Raw genomic sequence first — 17,323 nt, 5'->3', positions numbered from 1 at the left:
GGTCGGCGGTGTTAGGGGCAGCAGATTAGGGGTACATAGGGATAATGTAAGTTGCGGCGGTTTACGGAGCGGCAGATTAGGGGTTAATAATATAATGCAGGGGTCAGCGATAGCGGGGGCGGCAGATTAGGGGTTAATAAGTGTAAGGTTAGGGGTGTTTAGACTCGGGGTACATGTTAGAGTGTTAGGTGCAGACGTAGGAAGTGTTTCCCCATAGGAAACAATGGGGCTGCGTTAGGAGCTGAACGCTGCTTTTTTGCAGGTGTTAGGTTTTTTTTCAGCTCAAACAGCCCCATTGTTTCCTATGGGGGAATCGTGCACGAGCACGTTTTTGAGGCTGGCCGCGTCCGTAAGCAACTCTGGTATTGAGAGTTGCATTTGCGGTAAAAATGCTCTACGCTCCTTTTTTGGAGCCTAACGCAGCATTTTTTTGGACTCTCGATACCAGAGTTATTTTTATGGTGCGGCCAGAAAAAAGCCCGCGTAGCTAACGCACCCCCTTGGCCGCCAAACTCCAAATCTAGCTGTTTGCTAGCTACAATGTAACTATTAGTTATATTGTCGCTAGCTTAGGGTTTATTTTACAGGTATTTAGTTTTAAATAGGAATAATTTTGTTAATGATAGTAATTTTATTTAGATTTATTTAAATTATATTTAAGTTAGGGGGGGTTAGGGTTATACTTAGATTTAGGGGTTAATAACTTTAGTATAGTGGCGGCGACGTTGGGGCGGCAGATTAGGGGTTAATAAATTTAGGTAGGTGTCGGCAATGTTAGGGACGGCAGATTAGGGGTTAATAATATTTAACTAATGTTTGCGAGGCGGGAGTGTGGCAGTTTAGGGGTTAATATATTTATTATAGTGGTGGCGATGTCCGGTTCGGCAGATATGGGGTTAAAAAAATTATTTTAGTGTTTGCGATGTGGGAGGGCCTCGGTTTAGGGGTTAATAGGTAGTTTATGGGTGTTAGTGTACTTTTTAGCACTTTAGTTAAGAGTTTTATGCTACGGCGTTGTAGTGTAAAACTCTTAACTACTGACTTTAAAATGCGGTACCAGTCTTGACAGGAGAGGGTCTACCGCTCACTTTTTGGCAGACTCGTAATACTGGCGCTATGCAAGTCCCATTGAAAAAAGAGGATACGCAATTTACGAAAGTGGATTTGCGGTATTTCCAAGTCTGGCCAAAAAAGTGAGCGGTACAACTGTACCTGCAAGACTCGTAATACCAGCGGGCGTTAAAAAGAGACCGGCCAACGCTGCTTTTTAAGCCTAACGCAAACCCCGTAATCTAGGTGTATGTGTTTACTATTCATAGGACCATATAGTGCTGTTTTCTCTGATCATTTCAATACCAGACATAAGCCTGTTCTTAGTGATCATATTAATAAACAATTACACTATCAATCATTTACTCTTTCCAGAGTTACACCGTTCAATATCCTGGCATTGCACTGCATCTCAATAGGAATGCAATATATTTCATATTTCTAATACATTTTGAATGCATACATTTTGTTTATGACCTATATTCATAGGACATCTTGTTATTATATGTCTGAAAAATAAAGAGAGACAGAGATTATTATTCTGACACAGTTAAACATTCTAGACCGACTAAAATATCCACCTATCAAGTTTAGCAAATACCCATCTAATATTAAACAATCTCCCAGATTATATGTGTTCATATTTAATATTATACAAGTTGTATTAAAGTTACAATACAACATATATTTTCTGTTTAGCTAGCAATACAGACATGTATCTGAGGTTCAGGGGCAATTAACAGGCCTGTGCTAATTACCATTTCCCTGGGATTTTGAGCATCTTTCCACTGCTGATTACAGACTCATCGTCCCCCTCACCACAGGTAGCATCCTGATCTAGGCACCATGTTTATCTTTGTTTGAAAATATCTAATCTCATTAAGTGGTGAGGTAAAGAATGTTTTGAAGTTTGTACTTTTAGCTAGGGAGCAAATGTTATCTTTTGAAGTTTTTGGGACATCTTGTCTGCATTGAGCTTTGAGATGTGTATTCAAATTACATGGGTTTAAGTCAATTACTGACATCAGACTTGTAACCTTATAGTAATATCTGATAAAAATATGGCTTCATATATAAACAAATTCTTTTGTCTTATTATATATATATGTTAATATATATATATATATATATATATATATATATATATATATATATATATATAAATACAAAAAAGAAAGTCCGGATCCTCAATGCAGTTAAAACTCACACTTTATTCGAAAAAAACAGGTAAAAGCACAGTGTATCAGCAGATACAATTCATCAGACCAAGACTGACATGCTAGCATAGACAGCTGGGCAATCTGCAGCAGACATGTTTCGTGCCTCCAGGCACTTGTTCACTGCTCGGAGCAGTGAACAAGTGCCTGGAGGCACGAAACATGTCTGCTGCAGATTGCCCAGCTGTCTATGCTAGTATGTCAGTCTTGGTCTGATGAATTGTATCTGCTGATACACTGTGCTTTTACCTGTTTTTTTCGAATAAAGTGTGAGTTTTAACTGCATTGAGGATCCGGACTTTCTTTTTTGTATTCTATATTCACTTTTAGCGCTTTTGGATTAAGTAAGCGCTGTAGCCTGGATACCATCTGCAGTCCGTCCACGAGTGACGTCATCCCACGCTCCATTGCGCCGTAGTAAGGAAGCAGAAAGTAACAGACGGGTAAGGCAGAGCGCAAGGCTTAATCTTGTTTTATATATATATATATATATGTCATTCACCTGTACCCTGACAAGGTGCACTAGTGCGTTAGAAAGCGAAGCACCTTACCCCCAGCCACACGTACTGTTGTGGCTGGACAAGGGCGATGGTGGCCCTGCTGTCCCGCAGTCCTTTGGCCTGCCAGCCGTTGATCCAGACAACTGGCGGTGGTGCAAACGTTTGTCATTGGGAGCTGCTTGTATGAGATCCACCTCATGTAGGACTCCGACCTCTTCTTCGACCCACTTGGCATAGTCAGCTGGATTTTCCATCTCGAAACAGTGGGCTCTGGTCTATTGAGCCGGGGGTTAATTTCTGGCTTTGTCCGCCGCCGGACAGTTGAAGCCTGGTATCCATGACACGGGTCATTCAACTCGGGCTGTTTCCTCTTCCTGAACTTTTAAAAACAAGGCTTCTGTGGAGCAGATTTGCAAGGCGGCCACTTGGACCTTGTTACATACCTTTTCAAAATTTTACAAATTTGATGTTTTTTTCTCAGCTGAGGCTTCTTTTGGGAGAAAGGTGCTTCAAGCGGTTGTGCCCTCAGTTTAGGTCCGCCTATCTTGCTTCTTCCTCCCGTTCCATTCTGTGTCCTCTGGCTTGGGTATTGGTTCCCACTAGTAATTAGAATGGATTTGTGTACTCTCCATGCCATTGGAAAGAAATCAAAGTTAATGCTTACCTGATCAATTATTTTCTCTCTGGGCATGGAGAGTCCAAGACCCGACCTTGTCTAAATTCAAGATGACTTATTTTTATTTTGGTTTCTAAATTTCAGGCACCTCTATACCCTTGGTGTTCCCCTTCTATTTCAGTATTCCCTCGGCTGAATGACTGGGGATTATGGGAAGTGGGAGGGATACTTAAAGCTTTGCTGGGGTGTTCTTTGCCTTCTCCTCGTGGTCAGGAGTTGAATTCTCACTAGCAATTAGAATGGATTTGTGGACTCTCCATGCCAGGAAAGAAAAGAATTTATCGGGTAAGGATAAATTTTGTTTTTATTGTCAGACATTGATTTAATGTTCTCACCTTCACATGGCACATATGTCATAAGACCTTAACGCTTCTGTTACAAACATGCACAGTGCAACGTACAGTCATTTGTAACAGATACCTATATACCTTCGGGAACCTGTGGATGACAGATGGAAGAGGCGCCTCATGGGACAAGTATCGTTTGAGGCAGCAAAGGGACACACATAAGCAGCGGACCCCCCACACAGAGTGTTACTCACAAGAGCGGCGGTACAAACGTGTACCCAGACAGGCAGGACGGAACCAAAAGTCGCCCGTCAGACAGGCGTAAGCTCGGTACGCTAGGCAAACGTCACTCAGCAAGCAGCGTCAGAGTAAACCCAGCAGGGGAACCAATAGAGTCGAAGGGTCTTGAGGGAACGTTTTCAGTATGTCTGTGTCTACTGAAAACGTTCCCTCAAGACCCTTCGACTCTATTGGTTCCCCTGCTGGGTTTACTCTGACGCTGCTTGCTGAGTGACGTTTGCCTAGCGTACCGAGCTTACGCCTGTCTGACGGGCGACTTTTGGTTCCGTCCTGCCTGTCTGGGTACACGTTTGTACCGCCGCTCTTGTGAGTAACACTCTGTGTGGGGGGTCCGCTGCTTATGTGTGTCCCTTTGCTGCCTCAAACGATACTTGTCCCATGAGGCGCCTCTTCCATCTGTCATCCACAGGTTCCCGTTGTCCACTCACCATTTCTGAGAGAGCTGCCTGGATTGCTGTTTGCCGAATCCGCCATCTGCCACATGCTGTGATCATTTGCGCACTTCTATAGAGACTCTGTGTGCTATCTCGGTTCTCTTTAATCTATATACCTTCACATCAGATGACAGAGTCTGTGACATGTCATAACTGGTCAGAATGTGTATGAAAAACAGTACATCTTCCATATTGCTCTCACAGTGTGCAAGTTGCAAAAGGGTTTCTGCTTACCAGAATCCAATATAGCATAACAGCAAAAGCACTGCTGTATTAAAAAGTTCAAAAAGTCTGTTTATTATGGTATCACATTATATTTGATACTCTAATAAAGAGACTATGGGGCTGATTTAGTAAGCAGCGAATGCTGCTCATTGAATCATTAATTAAGAAGCAGCAGTCTCCTTAACTCGTCCGCCACCTCGGATACGATCGGGATGATTGACACCCCCTGCTAGCGGCAGGCCGCGAATGTGCAGGGGGCGGCATTTCACAAGAAATACTTGTGCAATGATAAATGCCACAGCAAATCATGTCCACCCGCCTCTTAATAAATCAGCCCCTATGTGTCACAATTGGTGCAGACCATCTGTTTCTGAGAAGATGTCATGGGAAATGAACACACCTGCCATGCGTCCCCAGTCTCTCCATTCCCTATGTTATACTATGGTGCCTATTCATTAAAGCTTAGAGAATAGGCTCATAGAATAACAGAGTAATTGATGAGTGCAGGCTTAGTGAATCTAGGGCACTGTATCTTCCTTCCAAAATAAGGACTGTCATGTAATCCTTTAACGATTCCTTAAAAATCCAGTTGTACGTTGCAGTTAATTGTACAAAACATAACTCAAAAATATAATTTATGCTTACCTGATAAATTCATTTCTCCTGTAGTGTAGTCAGTCCACGGGTCATCCATTACTTATGGGATTATAACTCCTCCCTAACAGGAAGTGCAAGAGGATCACCCAAGCAGAGCTGCTATATAGCTCCTCCCCTATACGTCATATCCAGTCATTCGACCGAAACCATACGAGAAAGGAGAAACTATAGGGTGCAGTGGTGACTGGAGTTTAATTAAAATTTAGACCTGCCGTAAAAACAGGGCGGGCCGTGGACTGACTACACTACAGGAGAAATGAATTTATCAGGTAAGCATAAATTATATTTTCTCCTGTTAAGTGTAGTCAGTCCACGGGTCATCCATTACTTATGGGATACCAATACCAAAGCTAAAAGTACACGGATGACGGGAGGGACAGGCAGGATCTTTACACGGAAGGAACCACTGCCTGTAGAACCTTTCTCCCAAAAACAGCCTCCGAAGAAGCAACAGTGTCAAATTTGTAAAATTTTGAAAAAGTGTGAAGTGAAGACCAAGTTGCAGCCTTGCAAATCTGTTCAACAGAGGCCTCATTCTTAAAGGCCCAAGTGGAAGCCACAGCTCTAGTAGAATGAGCTGTAATCCTTTCAGGAGGCTGCTGTCCAGCAGTCTCATAGGCTAAACGTATTATGCTACGAAGCCAAAAAGAGAGAGAGGTAGCCGAAGCTTTTTGACCTCTCCTCTGTCCAGAATAAACGACAAACAGGGAAGAAGTTTGACGAAAATCTTTAGTTGCCTGCAAATAAAATTTCAGGGCACGGACGACGTCCAGATTGTGCAAAAGTCGTTCCTTCTTTGAAGAAGGGTTAGGGCACAATGATGGAACAACAATCTCTTGATTGATATTCTTGTTAGTGACTACCTTAGGTAAGAACCCAGGTTTAGTACGCAGAACTACCTTGTCTGAATGAAAAATCAGATAAGGAGAATCACAATGTAAGGCCGATAACTCAGAGACTCTTCGAGCCGAGGAAATAGCCATTAAAAACAGAACTTTCCAAGATAACAGCTTGATATCGATGGAATGAAGGGGTTCAAACGGAACACCTTGCAGAACGTTAAGAACTAAGTTTAAGCTCCACGGCGGAGCAACAGTCTTAAACACAGGCTTAATCCCAGCCAAAGCCTGACAAAAAGCCTGAACGTCTGGAACTTCTGCTGAAATCTGTCCCTTTAACGAACTAGCAGATAAACCCTTTTCTAAACCCTCTTGTAGAAAAGACAATATCCTAGGAATCCTAACCTTACTCCATGAGTAACTCTTGGATTCGCACCAATATAAGTATTTACGCCATATTTTATGGTAAATTTTCCTGGTAACAGGTTTCCTAGCCTGTATTAAGGTATCAATCACTGACTCCGAGAATCCACGCTTTGATAGAATCAAGCGTTCAATCTCCATGCAGTCAGCCTCAGAGAAATTAGATTTGGATGTTTGAAAGGACCCTGAATCAGAAGGTCCTGTCTCAGAGGCAGAGACCATGGTGGACAGGACGACATGTCCACTAGATCTGCATACCAGGTCCTGCGTGGCCACGCAGGCGCTATTAGAATCACCGATGCTCTCTCCTGTTTGATCCTGGCAATCAATCGAGGAAGCATCGGGAAAGGTGGAAACACATAAGCCATGTTGAAGACCCAAGGTGCTGTCAGAGCATCTATCAGCACCGCTCCCGGGTCCCTGGACCTGGATCCGTAACAAGGAAGCTTGGCGTTCTGGCGAGACGCCATGAGATCCAGATCTGGTTTGCCCCAATGATGAAGCAGTTGGGCAAACACCTCCGGATGAAGTTCCCACTCCCCCGGATGAAAGGTCTGGCGACTTAGAAAATCCGCCTCCCAGTTCTCCACGCCTGGGATGTGGATCGCTGACAGGTGGCAAGAGTGAGACTCTGCCCAGCGAATTATCTTTGAGACTTCCATCATCGCTAGGGAACTCCTTGTTCCTCCTTGATGGTTGATGTAAGCCACAGTCGTGATGTTGTCCGACTGAAACCTGATGAACCTCAGAGTTGCTAACTGAGGCCAAGCCAGAAGAGCATTGAAAATTGCTTTTAATTCCAGAATGTTTATTGGAAGGAGTCTCTCCTCCTGAGTCCATGATCCCTGAGCCTTCAGGGAATTCCAGACTGCGCCCCAACCTAGAAGGCTGGCGTCTGTTGTTACAATCGTCCAATCTGGCCTGCGGAAGGGCATCCCCTTGGACAGATGTGGCCGAGAAAGCCACCATAGAAGAGAATCTCTGGTCTCTTGATCCAGATTTAGCAGAGGGGACAAATCTGAGTAATCCCCATTCCACTGACTTAGCATGCACAATTGCAGCGGTCTGAGATGCAGGCGCGCAAATGGTACTATGTCCATTGTCGCTACCATTAAGCCGATTACCTCCATGCACTGAGCCACTGACGGGTGTTGAATGGAATGAAGGACACGGCAAGCATTTAGAAGTTTTGATAACCTGTCCTCCGTCAGGTAAATTTTCATTTCTACAGAATCTATAAGAGTCCCTAGAAAGGGAACTCTTGTGAGTGGCAATAGAGAACTCTTTTCTACGTTCACCTTCCACCCATGCGACCTTAGAAATGCCAGAACTAACTCTGTATGAGACTTGGCAGTTTGGAAACTTGACGCTTGTATCAGAATGTCGTCTAGGTACGGAGCTACCGCTATGCCTCGCGGTCTTAGTACCGCCAGAAGAGAGCCCAGAACCTTTGTAAAGATTCTTGGAGCCGTAGCTAACCCGAAGGGAAGAGCTACAAACTGGTAATGCCTGTTTAGGAAGGCAAATCTTAGATACCGGTAATGATCCTTGTGAATCGGTATGTGAAGGTAGGCATCCTTTAAATCCACTGTGGTCATGTACTGACCCTCTTGGATCATGGGTAAGATGGTTCGAATAGTTTCCATTTTGAACGATGGAACTCTTAGGAATTTGTTTAGGATCTTTAAGTCCAAGATTGGTCTGAAGGTTCCCTCTTTTTTGGGAACCACAAACAGATTTGAATAGAATCCTTGCCCGTGTTCCGACCGCGGAACTGGGTGGATCACTCCCATTAGTAAGAGGTCTTGTACACAGCGTAGAAACGCCTCTTTCTTTATCTGGTTTGCTGATAACCTTGAAAGATGAAATCTCCCTTGTGGAGGAGAAGCTTTGAAGTCCAGAAGATATCCCTGAGATATGATTTCCAACGCCCAGGGATCCTGGACATCTCTTGCCCAAGCCTGGGCAAAGAGAGAAAGTCTGCCCCCCACTATATCCGTTTCCGGATCGGGGGCCCTCACTTCATGCTGTCTTAGGGGCAGCAGCAGGTTTTCTGGCCTGCTTGCCCTTGTTCCAGGACTGGTTAGGTTTCCAGCCCTGTCTGTAGCGAGCAACAGTTCCTTCCTGTCTTGGAGCGGAGGAAGTTGATGCTGCTCCTGCCTTGAAATTACGAAAGGCACGAAAATTAGACTGTTTAGCCTTTGGTTTGGCCCTGTCTTGAGGCAGAGCATGGCCCTTACCTCCAGTAATGTCAGCGATAATTTCTTTCAAGCCGGGCCCGAATAATGTCTGCCCTTTGAAAGGAATATTAAGCAATTTAGATTTAGAAGTCACATCAGCTGACCAGGATTTAAGCCACAGCGCTCTGCGCGCTTGAATGGCGAATCCGGAGTTCTTAGCCGTAAGTTTGGTTAAGTGTACTACGGCATCAGAAATAAATGAATTAGCTAGCTTAAGGGCTTTAAGCTTGTTCATAATCTCATCCAATGGAGCTGTGCTAAGGGTCTCTTCCAGAGACTCAAACCAGAATGCCGCCGCAGCAGTGACAGGCGCGATGCATGCAAGGGGTTGTAATATAAAACCTTGCTGAACAAACATTTTCTTAAGGTAACCCTCTAACTTTTTATCCATTGGATCTGAAAAAGCACAGCTATCCTCCACCGGGATAGTGGTGCGCTTAGCCAGAGTAGAAACTGCTCCCTCCACCTTAGGGACCGTCTGCCATAGGTCCCGTGTGGTGGCGTCTATTGGAAACATTTTTCTAAATATAGGAGGGGGTGAAAAGGGCACACCGGGTCTATCCCACTCCTTGTTAACAATTTCTGTAAGCCTTTTAGGTATAGGAAAAACGTCAGTACACGCCGGTACCGCAAAATATTTATCCAGCCTACATACTTTCTCTGGAATTGCAACCGTGTTACAATCATTCAGAGCCGCTAATACCTCCCCTAGTAATACACGGAGGTTCTCAAGCTTAAATTTAAAATTTGAAATCTCTGAATCCAGTTTACTTGGATCAGATCCGTCACCCACAGAATGAAGCTCTCCGTCCTCATGTTCTGCAAATTGTGATGCAGTATCAGACATGGCTCTACTATTATCAGCGCACTCTGTTCTTACCCCAGAGTGATCGCGTTTACCTCTTAATTCTGGCAATTTAGATAGTACTTCAGTCATAACATTAGCCATGTCTTGCAAAGTGATTTGTATGGGCCGCCCTGAAGTACTTGGCGCCACAATATCACGCACCTCCTGAGCGGGAGGCGAAGGTACTGACACGTGAGGAGAGTTAGTCGGCATAACTTTCCCCTCGTTGTCTGGTGATATTTTTTTAACATATAAAGTTTGACTTTTATTCAAAGTAACATCTATACATTGAGTGCACAAATTTCTATTGGGCTCCACATTGGCCTTTAAACATAGTGAACAAACAGATTCATCTGTGTCAGACATGTTTAAACAGACTAGCAATAACACTAGCAAGCTTGGAAAAAACTTTTAAATAAATTTACAAGCTATATAAAAAACGCTACTGCACCTTTAAGAAACATAAAAATGTGACACAGTTGAATTAACAATGAACCAAATATGTTAAAACAACCAAATTTTAACAGAAAATGTATAAAGTTAGCAGAGGATTGCACCCACCAGCAAAAGGATGATTAACCCCTTAATACCCAAAACGGATAACAGTTGAAATAATAAACGTTTCTCCAACATTGGTGTGTCCGGTCCACGGCGTCATCCTTACTTGTGGGATATTCTCTTCCCCAACAGGAAATGGCAAAGAGTCCCAGCAAAGCTGGTCACATGATCCCTCCTAGGCTCCGCCCACCCCAGTCATTCTCTTTGCCGTTGCACAGGCAACATCTCCACGGAGATGGTTAAGAGTTTTTTGGTGTTTAAATGTAGTTTTATTCTTCTATCAAGTGTTTGTTATTTTAAAATAGTGCTGGTATGTACTATTTACTCTGAAACAGAAAAGGATGAAGATTTCTGTTTGTAAGAGGAAGATGATTTTAGCAGACAGTAACTAAAATCGATTGCTGTTTCCACACAGGACTGTTGAGATGAAGTAACTTCAGTTGGGGGAAACAGTTAGCAGACTTTTCTGCTTAAGGTATGACTAGCCATATTTCTAACAAGACCATGTAATGCTGGAAGGCTGTCATTTCCCCTCATGGGGACCGGTAAGCCATTTTCTTAGTTAAACATAAAAGAATAAAGGGCTTCAAAAAGGGCTTAAAAACTGGTAGACATTTTTCTGGGCTAAAACGATTGCTTTACTAGGCATATTATGCAGATTCTAACTAATTATTGGTATTATAATCTTGGGGAACGTTTAGAAAAACGGCAGGCACTGTGTTGGACACCTTTTTCAGATGGGGGCCTTTCTAGTTATAGACAGAGCCTCATTTTCGCGCCATTAATGCGCAGTTGTTTTTGGAGAGCAAGGCATGCAGATGCATGTGTCAGGAGCTAAGAATCACTGAAAAAGCTTATAGAAGGCGTCTTGTGGTATCGTATTCCCCTCTGGGCTTGGTTGGGTCTCAGCAAAGCATATAGCTGGGACTGTATAGGGGTTAAATGTAAAAACGGCTCCGGTTCCGTTAATTTAAGGGTTAAAGCTCTGAAATTTGGTGTGCAATACTTTTAATGCTTTAAGACACTGTGGTGAAATTTTGGTGAATTTTGAACAATTCCTTCATACTTTTTCACATATTCAGTAATAAAGTGTTTTCAGTTTGAAATTTAAAGTGACAGTAACGGTTTTATTTTAAAACGTTTTTTGTGCTTTGTTGACAAGTTTAAGCCTGTTTAACATGTCTGTACCATCAGATAAGCTATGTTCTATATGTATGAAAGCCAATGTGTCTCCCCATTTAAATTTATGTGATAATTGTGCCATAGTGTCCAAACAAAGTAAGGACAGTAATGCCACAGATAATGATATTGCCCAAGATGATTCCTCAAATGAAGGGAGTAAACATGATACTACATCATCCCCTACTGTGTCTACACCAGTTATGCCCACACAGGAGGCCCCTAGTACATCTAGTGCGCCAATACTTATTACCATGCAACAATTAACGGCTGTAATGGATAACTCCATAGCAAATCTTTTATCCAAAATGCCTACTTAGCAGAGAAAGCGCGATTGCTCTGTTTTAAACACTGAAGAGCAAGAGGACGCTGATGATAACTGTTCTGACATACCCTCACACCAATCTCAAGGGGCCATGAGGGAGGTTTTGTCTGATGGAGAAATTTCAGATTCAGGAAAAATTTCTCATCAAGCTGAACCTGATGTTGTGACATTTTAATTTAAATTAGAACATCTCCGCGCACTGCTTAAGGAGGTGTTATCTACTCTGGATGATTGTGACAATTTGGTCATTCCAGAGAAATTATGTAAGATGGACAAGTTCCTAGAGGTTCCGGTGCCCCCCGACGCTTTTCCTATACCCAAGCGGGTGGCGGACATAGTAAATAAAGAGTGGGAAAGGCCCGGCATACCTTTTGTTCCCCCCCCTATATTTAAGAAATTATTTCCTATAGTCGACCCCAGAAAGGACTTATGGCAGACAGTCCCCAAGGTCGAGGGGGCGGTTTCTACTCTAAACAAACGCACTACTATTCCTATCGAAGATAGTTGTGCTTTCAAAGATCCTATGGATAAGAAATTAGAGGGTTTGCTTAAAAAGATTTTTGTACAGCAAGGTTACCTTCTACAACCAATTTCATGCATTGTTCCTGTCACTACGGCAGCGTGTTTCTGGTTCGAGGAACTAGAAAAATCGCTCAGTAAAGAATCTTCGTATGAGGAGGTTATGGACAGAGTTCAAGCACTTAAATTGGCTAACTCTTTTGTTTTAGATGCCGCTTTGCAATTAGCTAGATTAGCGGCGAAAAATTCAGGGTTTGCTATCGTGGCGCGCAGAGCGCTTTGGCTAAAGTCTTGGTCAGCGGATGTGTCTTCCAAGACAAAATTGCTTAACATTCCTTTCAAAGGTAAAACATTATTTGGACCTGATTTGAATGAGATTATTTCAGACATCACTGGGGAAAGGGCCACGCCCTCCCACAGGATAGGTCTTTTAAGACTAAAAATAAGCCTAATTTTCGTCCCTTTCGCAGAAACGGACCAGTCTCTAATTCTGTATCCTCTAAGCAAGAGGGTAATACTTCACAACCCAAACCAGCCTGGAAACCAATGCAAGGCTGGAACAAGGGTAAGCAGGCCAAGAAGCCTATCACTGCTACCGAAACAGCATGAAGGGATAGCCCCCGATCCGGGACCGGATCTAGTGGGGGGCAGACTTTCTCTCTTTGCTCAGGCTTGGGCAAGAGATGTTCAGGATCCTTGGGCGCTAGAAATAGTTTCTCAAGGTTATCTCCTGGAATTCAAGGAACTACCCCCAAGGGGAAGGTTCCACAGGTCTCAATTATCTTCAAACCAAATAAAGAGACAGGCATTCTTACATTGTGTAGAAGACCTGTTAAAGATGGGAGTGATACATCCAGTTCCAATAAGAGAACAAGGAATGGGTTTTTATTCCAATCTGTTCATAGTTCCCAAAAAAGAGGGAACATTCAGACCAATTTTGGATCTAAAGATCCTAAACAAATTTCTCAGGGTACCATCGTTCAAAATAGAAACTATTCGAACGATCCTACCTACTATCCAGGAAAATCAATTTATGACTACCGTGGATTTAAAGGATGCGTACCTACATATTCCTATCCACAAGGAACATCATCAGTTCCTAAGGTTCGCTTTTCTGGACAAGCATTACCAGTTTGTGGCACTTCCATTCGGATTAGCCACTGCTCCAAGGATTTTCACAAAGGTACTAGGGTCTCTTCTAGCGGTTCTAAGACCAAGGGGCATTGGAGTAGTACCTTACTTGGACGACATCCTAATTCAAGCGTCGTCCCTGTCAAAAGCAAAGGCTCATACGGACATCGTCCTAGCCTTTCTCAGATCTCACGGATGGAAGGTGAACAAAGAAAAGAGTTCTTTGTCCCCGTCAACAAGAGTTCCCTTCTTGGGAACAATAATAGATTCCTTAGAAATGAGGATTTTTCTGACAGAGGTCAGAAAATCAAAACTTCTAAGCTCTTGTCAAGTACTTCATTCTGTTCCTCGTCCTTCCATAGCGCAGTGCATGGAAGTAATAGGATTGATGGTTGCAACAATGGACATAGTTCCTTTTGCACGAATTCATCTAAGACCATTACAACTGTGCATGCTCAGACAGTGGAATGGGGATTATACAGACTTGTCTCCGACGATTCAAGTAGATCAAAAGACCAGAGATTCACTCCGTTGGTGGCTGACCCTGGACAATCTGTCACAGGGAATGAGCTTCCGCAGACCAGAGTGGGTCATTGTCACGACCGACGCCAGCCTAGTGGGCTGGGGCGCGGTCTGGGAATCCCTGAAAGCTCAGGGTCTATGGTCTCGGGAAGAGTCTCTTCTCCCGATAAACATTCTGGAACTGAGAGCGATATTCAATGCTCTCAGAGCTTGGCCTCAACTAGCAAAGGCCAAATTCATAAGGTTTCAGTCAGACAACATGACGACCGTTGCATATATCAATCATCAGGGGGGAACAAGGAGTTCCCTGGCGATGAAAGAAGTGACCAAGATAATTCAATGGGCAGACGATCACTCCTGCCACTTGTCTGCGATCCACATCCCAGGAGTGGAAAATTGGGAAGCGGATTTTCTGAGTCGTCAGACATTCCATCCGGGGGAGTGGGAACTCCATCCGGAAATCTTTGCCCAAATAACTCAATTATGGGGCATTCCAGACATGGATCTGATGGCGTCTCGTCAGAACTTCAAGGTTCCTTGCTACGGGTCCAGATCCAGGGATCCCAAGGCGACCCTAGTAGATGCACTAGTAGCACCTTGGACCTTCAACCTAGCTTATGTATTCCCACCGTTTCCTCTCATCCCCAGGCTGGTAGCCAGGATCAATCAGGAGAGGGCCTCGGTGATCTTGATAGCTCCTGCGTGGCCACGCAGGACTTGGTATGCAGACCTGGTGAATATGTCATCGGCTCCACCATGGAAGCTACCTTTGAGACAGGACCTTCTTGTTCAGGGTCCATTCGAACATCCGAATCTGGTTTCCCTCCAACTGACGGCTTGGAGATTGAACGCTTGATTTTATCAAAGCATGGGTTTTCAGATTCTGTAATAGATACTCTGATTCAGGCTAGAAAGCCTGTAACTAGAAAAATTTACCATAAAATATGGAAAAAATATATCTGTTGGTGTGAATCTAAAGGATTCCCATGGAACAAGATAAAAATTCCTAAGATTCTATCCTTTCTACAAGAAGGTTTGGAGAAAGGATTATCTACAAGTTCTCTGAAGGGACAGATCTCTGCTTTATCTGTTTTACTTCACAAAAGACTGGCAGCTGTGCCAGATGTTCAAGCATTTGTTCAGGCTCTGGTTAGGATCAAGCCTGTTTACAGACCTTTGACTCCTCCCTGGAGTCTAAATCTAGTTCTTTCAGTTCTTCAAGGGGTTCCGTTTGAACCTTTACATTCCGTAGATATTAAGTTATTATCTTGGAAAGTTTTGTTTTTGGTTGCAATTTCTTCTGCTAGAAGAGTTTCAGAGTTATCTGCTCTGCAGTGTTCTCCGCCCTATCTGGTGTTCCATGCAGATAAGGTGGTTTTGCGTACTAAGCCTGGTTTTCTTCCGAAAGTTGTTTCCAACAAAAATATTAACCAGGAGATAGTTGTACCTTCTTTGTGTCCGAATCCAGTTTCAAAGAAGGAACGTTTGTTACACAATTTGGACGTAGTCCGTGCTCTAAAATTCTATTTAGAGGCTACTAAAGATTTCAGACAAACATCTTCCTTGTTTGTTGTTTATTCTGGTAAAAGGAGAGGTCAAAAAGCGACTTCTACCTCTCTTTCCTTTTGGCTTAAAAGCATTATCCGATTGGCTTATGAGACTGCCGGACGGCAGCCTCCTGAAAGAATCACAGCTCACTCCACTAGGGCTGTGGCTTCCACATGGGCCTTCAAGAACGAGGCTTCTGTTGACCAGATATGTAAGGCAGCGACTTGGTCTTCACTGCACACTTTTGCCAAATTTTACAAATTTGATACTTTTGCTTCTTCGGAGGCTATTTTTGGGAGAAAGGTTTTGCAAGCCGTGGTGCCTTCCATTTAGGTGACCTGATTTGCTCCCTCCCTTCATCCGTGTCCTAAAGCTTTGGTATTGGTTCCCACTAGTAAGGATGACGCCGTGGACCGGACACATCAATGTTGGAGAAAACAGAATTTATGCTTACCTGATAAATTACTTTCTCCAACGGTGTGTCCGGTCCACGGCCCGCCCTGGTTTTTTAATCAGGTCTGATGAATTATTTTCTCTAACTACAGTCACCACGGTATCATATGGTTTCTCCTATATATATTTCCTCCTGTCCGTCGGTCGAATGACTGGGGTGGGCGGAGCCTAGGAGGGATCATGTGACCAGCTTTGCTGGGACTCTTTGCCATTTCCTGTTGGGGAAGAGAATATCCCACAAGTAAGGATGACGCCGTGGACCGGACACACCGCTGGAGAAAGTAATTTATCAGGTAAGCATAAATTCTGTTTTTTATCACAGTCAAACACACTGTCACAGGTCTGCTGTGACTGATTACCTCCCTCAAAACTAGTTTTGGAGACCCCTGGGCTCTGTAGAGACGTCCTGGATCATGGAGGAAGAAATAGGAAGACTGTGACTAAATTTTTACTGCGCAATAAAGCGCTAAAATAGGCCCCTCCCACTCATATTACAACAGTGGGGAAGCTCAGTAAACTGTTTTTATGCAGAAAAAAAAACGACAGCCATGTGGTAAAAATCATGCCCATAAAGTTTTATCACCAAGTACCTCAGAAAAAACGATTAACATGCCAGTAAACGTTTTAAAATTGAAAATTATGAAGTGTTATTAATAAGCCTGCTGCTAGTCGCTTTCACTGCAGTGCAGGCTCAAATATTACTTTAATATTGACAGTATTTTCTTAGTGAAATTCCATTCCCCAGAAATACCTCAGAGTATACATACATACATATCATATCAGCCTGATACCAGTCGCTACTACTGCATTTAAGGCTGCACTTACATTACATCGGTATTAGCAGTATTTTCTCAGTCAATTCCATTCCTTAGAAAATAATTTACTGCACATACCTCCTTGCAGGTGGGCCCTGCATGCTATCCCCTGTTCTGAAGTTACCTCACTCCTCAGAATGGCCGAGAACAGCAAGTGGATCTTAGTTACGACCGCTAAGATCATAGAAAAACTCAGGCAGATTCTTCTTCTAATGCTGCCTGAGAACAAACAACACACTCCGGTGCCGTTTAAAATAACAAACTTTTGATTGAAGAAATAAAAACTAAGTTTAACACACCACAGTCCTCTCACACGTCCTATCTTTAGTTAGGTGCAAGAGAATGACTGGATATGACGTATAGGGGAGGAGCTATATAGCAGCTCTGCTTGGGTGATCCTCTTGCACTTCCTGTTAGGGAGGAGTTATAATCCCATAAGTAATGGATGACCCGTGGACTGACTACACTTAACAGGAGAAAGTATCTTGTCTAAGGAAAACTTTGTCACAGATCATTGTGCCTCTCTACTGCTCTTCTCCGTAATAGTGACTGAATTCTGTAAAACTCCAGCAGTCATA

General features: G+C 43.4%; 1 protein-coding gene across 1 annotated transcript in view; it reads left to right on the top strand.

The window, feature by feature from the left end:
- The window catches only part of MEI1 (meiotic double-stranded break formation protein 1), a 1,068,659-nt gene that overhangs the window by 506,849 nt on the left and 544,487 nt on the right, over positions 1 to 17,323 (top strand).

Source organism: Bombina bombina, chromosome 7, assembly GCF_027579735.1.
Source record: "Bombina bombina isolate aBomBom1 chromosome 7, aBomBom1.pri, whole genome shotgun sequence".
In the NCBI taxonomy this organism is placed as follows: Eukaryota; Metazoa; Chordata; class Amphibia; order Anura; family Bombinatoridae; genus Bombina; species Bombina bombina.
Note: the sequence above shows the minus strand (reverse complement) of the source record. Positions and strands in the feature narration are given on the sequence as shown.